This window comes from Triticum urartu, chromosome 3A (assembly GCF_056163025.1).
Source record: "Triticum urartu cultivar PI428250 chromosome 3A, HENAU_Tu73, whole genome shotgun sequence".
NCBI lineage: Eukaryota > Viridiplantae > Streptophyta > Magnoliopsida > Poales > Poaceae > Triticum > Triticum urartu.
Genome location: NC_141875.1, coordinates 2,504,826 through 2,509,602, shown reverse-complemented (window position 1 = coordinate 2,509,602; position 4,777 = coordinate 2,504,826). Strand labels below are relative to the sequence as shown.

The 4,777-nt window shown below is 46.0% G+C and overlaps 1 pseudogene across 1 annotated transcript; it reads right to left on the bottom strand.

The window, feature by feature from the left end:
* Positions 1-266: 266 nt before the first annotated feature.
* Positions 267-3,851, bottom strand: LOC125546434 (plasma membrane ATPase 1-like; annotated as a pseudogene). Its single transcript, XR_015599238.1, has 12 exons — positions 3,659-3,851; positions 3,421-3,528; positions 3,151-3,327; positions 2,833-3,053; positions 2,622-2,744; positions 2,442-2,504; positions 2,211-2,221; positions 1,859-2,030; positions 1,513-1,707; positions 1,261-1,424; positions 977-1,165; positions 267-736 (listed from the first exon to the last, which is right to left on the bottom strand). The product of XR_015599238.1 is annotated as a plasma membrane ATPase 1-like (transcript).
* Positions 3,852-4,777: the final 926 nt, after the last annotated feature.

Here is a 4,777-nt window from a genome sequence, read left to right as displayed (position 1 = left end):
CGCCTAAAATGTTCCTACAAAATTCACTAGGAAATCGACGAAGCAAATGGATTCTCAAAAGAGAAGCATCCGCACAAACTCAGTGCGGCTTATTTCGAGTCAAAAATCAAATGTTATGTGATCGACATCTCCTTGGATGAACTAGAAACATTTTACAGTCTACAGCGTGAAAGATACCTACCATGAGGTCCATGAAGCACTTTGGCTGCATCTGTCACAGAAGCATGGCAGGCAAATATATTTGAGCCAAACCACAGCTACAGATCTGAAACCAGACCCCAGTTAGGAAGCATTTCATTGCCATGCACTGAATGAAGCTCACATGCTAACCCTACCTTGCCCCCACAAACAGACCACCATACCCGATTTATCCACATGTCGGTAACGAGCTTAAAATGAAGAGAGAAAAACATAATATACATACTATCTGAAAACAGAAAAACGAAGAAGAAGAAAAAACAGCAACACCATTACTTAGGTGGCGCGAAACTATATCACCAACCGGCAAGCTTAAACTACAGTAGATATGTCTCGAGTACTACGCGGACGATTACAGTAGTAAAGTTCACAGCTTAAACTCATGACGGTAACCAATAAATTAGGGATTTCCCCTTTTTTTCTCCTGGACAGCTCAGATCATCAGACCGTGTAGGATTGCTGGATTGTCTCGATATCGAGACCCTTCAGCTTGACGACGGACTCCACGTGCCCTTTGAGAGTATGAAGCTCCCTCAACCTGTAGCAACCATGACAGCGTAGTTAGTTTCACGTCGTTGTCGACAAACACAACTGCTTATGTCACTATTGCCTGCATGCATGCCTACTGATATCAGAGAAGACACATGGATGTCCAGAGATGAATTCATGAGTAATAATGAGCCAATGAGGAGGGAAAGGAGGGACAGCTGGACCGATAAGCGACCAGGGGAAATTATATGCCAGGAAGGGCTATGATTGATTGATTGGTCCTACGTACCTTGCAATCTCGGCCCTCCTCTTGGCCTCTTCAGCCATGTGATTCGATCAGCTCATTGTAGCCCCCCTTCTCCGAGAACATCTTGGCATCCGGTGGCTGCAGCCCATGCATATGGAGGGTCCTCAGAGCGTGTGCCCACTTGAGCTCCCTCTCCTCCTTGCCGAAGTCTTTCTTCCTTGTGAACGCAATCTACAGAAAGATGAACATTAGTGAGTCATGCATGGTACATGGTCTGACAGGCGTAGTGGGCCAAGACAGTTGTGCAGCACACATGTTATTATTACCCTTTGATCGATGACGAGATCCCATGCTTTGCCGCTCAGAGTGTATCGGATGAGGAACTTGATGATATCGAGCGGGAGGTATGTGATGATATTGTAGAGCCCCACCCGATGCCTTTGATCTGAGTGAACCGCCAGTCAGCATACACCGCGATCAGTGTAGCAATCTGTAAATATTAAATGGGAAGAATTTTTAGCTTGATGTGCTTTTCTCCTGAAGCAGTTTATAAGAGGGACAGGGAGTTAGGAGCAGACCAGCTGCATGCGCAACCAAGAATGCAAAGACCAGTAGAAACCCAGGACGCTCGGCAAATGACCAGCTGCGTGACCTGGTGACAAAGATGAGAGCTTGGCTGATGGTGCTGACTTGGAGGTAAATCGCAGCCGCAGGCTTTTGGATATCGTCCTGAGCTGTCTTCTCGAGGCTTTAATTTCGACATGAAACAATATCTGAAATTTTATTAAGTTGTAAGCGTCGGTAAGTTGAAGTAGAGATCATAAAAGTAGGAGAGTTATCAGAAGTTTGCCTTGGACACAGCAATTGCCCTAAGATTCACAAAAATATATTTTTTGTTCACTTAAGCAGCAGAGTGCTCCTTACCGGGAAAAAGTTTGTCTTGTACGCAGCCCAGAAGAAGATGACCGTCATTATTGCCAAGTAGGAGCATCCACCAAGGATAACTCCAGTTGTGAAAATCTCAGCCAGCTTCCAGCTGTCGGGTAATGGAGATGGTTTTACCCGATCCTTTCCTTTGATATAGTCATGATGGTACCTATTGACCACAAGTTCACGACAAATAGTTAAACAAGTTTAAATATTTATACTTTCTGATTCTACTTCTGTTCTGAAACAGAGCAGGGAGGTAGAGGGATCGTACCATCATTTAGAATCGCTATGATCAGGACCATGAACGGTGGAAAGTCGAATTTCCAGATGAGGGCAAGTAGCATACCTGAATCCAAGCTGTTAAATGTAAGCGTTTGCAGGCGTTTCACAATCTCATACTTGTGCTCTGGAGAAAAAGCAATCACTCGATCAATGTTCGCTCTCCCAACTCCCAGTTTTTGCAGTGCTGTAATTTACTCCCTCCGTCCCAAAATATAAGAACGTTTTTAACACTAGCATAGTATCAAAAACGTTCTTATATTATGGGACAGAGGGAGTAATTCATAAAAACCCATACCAGGGAAGACGCCAGCAAAACCATCCGCTCTATCTCCGATGTGTTGTGAGCGAGGTGAAGAATCTGCAGTCAATTCATTTCATTGGGTTCATGACAATCATGAGTATAATATGTCCTTCCATAAGGTAATATAATGCTGGGATATCAATCATATATGAAAACAGTTAATTCTTGTGGTACCTGCTCAGGTGCACCCTTACTAACACGGTGCATTTTGCCATCAGCGTCAATGTATGTCAGCGCCGTTCTCTTGTCAGTAGGATTGAATGGCAGAAAATGAACTTCTTGAATACCAGCACGTGCCTGCGTGAACGTATGGGCAGACAGTAATTTCATCATATAAACGAGGTAAAATCATCTGCCAGCGCATCGACAAAGTATGGCACAGTACCTCTTTCGGATCAGCTAGCATCCCAACAATTGCAGTATCGATAGCATCTTGGTTTTCTGTTCGAGACGCTCTAGCAGCCATGAGAATCACCTCGATATATGAATCCCAACAAGTCTGTCCACAGTAAGCTTATTGAGAGTCAAAGTCCCAGTTTTGTCACTGCAAAGGACATCCATGCCCGCCATCTCCTCGATTGCAGTCATTCTCTTTGTGATAGCTCCCTGAAAAAAAAATCATACCGTGGTTAGCTATGTCGATAGCCCAATCAAGAAAACAGAGACATTAGCTAGGTGAAGAAGGTGATGGCTTCAGCCTTGCCTTCTGAAAATGGCCCACTCGGTTAGTGGAGTCAACAAGGTGCGCAGCCTTTCCGAAGAAGGTGTGAACACGACGGCTTCGATCTCACCTTGTTTGACCGTCGAACCGGAGTAGACGCCATCACCGGCCGGGGCCTTTGGTGGCCGGCAATGATTCTCCATCTCCAGTCAGGGCAGACTACAACACAAGAGAAGAGAAATTATGTTATGAGGAGAAGCCTCAAAAGCAGTGATAGTGTTAGCAAGTCAACAAGAGTGGAAAGGGAAGGACCTGATCAATCTTGAGAGGGTCTCCCTCGAGGAGGCGTATAATGTCTCCGAGCTTGATGGTGATGACGTCCCCTGGCACGAGGATGGTCCACCGGCCGTCACGGAGAATCTGAACATGACAGAAAAATTCAGACTTGTGAATGGGCTCTGTGGGTTGGGACACCTCAACTGAAAATCAGACATGCAGGCATACTGAAGCGCAGCATATATAGAGTGGTAGGTGGCGCAAATGACAGGACCTTGGCTTTGGGCGCGAGACGGGCCATGAGCGTTGCCGGCATTGTTCTCCTCGATGAAACTGATGGTGGAGTTGATAACCAGCAGGGTGATGATGCCGATGAAGTCCTGCCAGTCCGGCGGCTTATTCTTTTTTTCAAAAAGGGGGGATTCCCCGGCCTCTGCATCAGAATGATGCATACGGAAATCACACAAGAATATTAGTAAAAGAAAATGGTAGATCACCCGATCTTGAACTGTAAGTTTCTAAGCAACAAAAACTAGTCAGATTTATTCACTTGTCCTCAACTAGAATATTCAAGTTGAGAATTTTTCAGGTTGAGGAACCACTTGCCCTGATGACACGCACGCAATCTCCAGTTAAACAAGGCATACATACAAGATATGTGAAATGACCCAATCTTGAACAAGAGCTCCCTCTTTGTGTTTTATTGTGGAGGAGTGTACGTATGGTATGGTGGTGCTCACACTTAATTGGCACCCTCTTTCGCGTTGAGATTTTGGCATTTCTTGGACGCAAAAGGAAACTCCTATCTGCGTAGAGTGAGAAGGCACATGGGAGGGGTGGAGGGAATTTCTGGACAAAGGGACGGACGATCCTCTACGCTGGACTGCGCTACCAGTGCCGGATCGGTGGCCACGCGGACCGTTGGATCGTGTCGCACGCAGCCATTGGATTCGCGTGGTCAGTGGTCGATCGTCGTGGGGCGCCATGTGTTGAGCGAATGAGGAAAAGTAAGGGAAGGGATAAGGTCGGAGGCGCCTCCCGTGTGGGGCACGCGTGGGCGGTGCGCGACGAGCGTGCTGGAGGCGACCGGCGGAGGCTGAGGTTGGTCAACCGATTTGGACCTTTTCTGGATTCACTACACATGAACATGAATAACGCGAGAATAGAGTGTCATGTCCTCTTGCATCATGTAGGATTACCAAACTATATGAATTGAAATGGAAGAGTGTTTGATAGTACTTATCTCTCGTACTTAAAGAAGACATAAAGTTCCGTCGTCCGCTCATATTTTGCCCAACCTTACACAAGTTTTCCTTTCCTTTTCCCTGGTGATTGACATATTCAGCCTGGGAAAAAATAGACTCGAGGACCTCCATTGGTGATTGACATATGA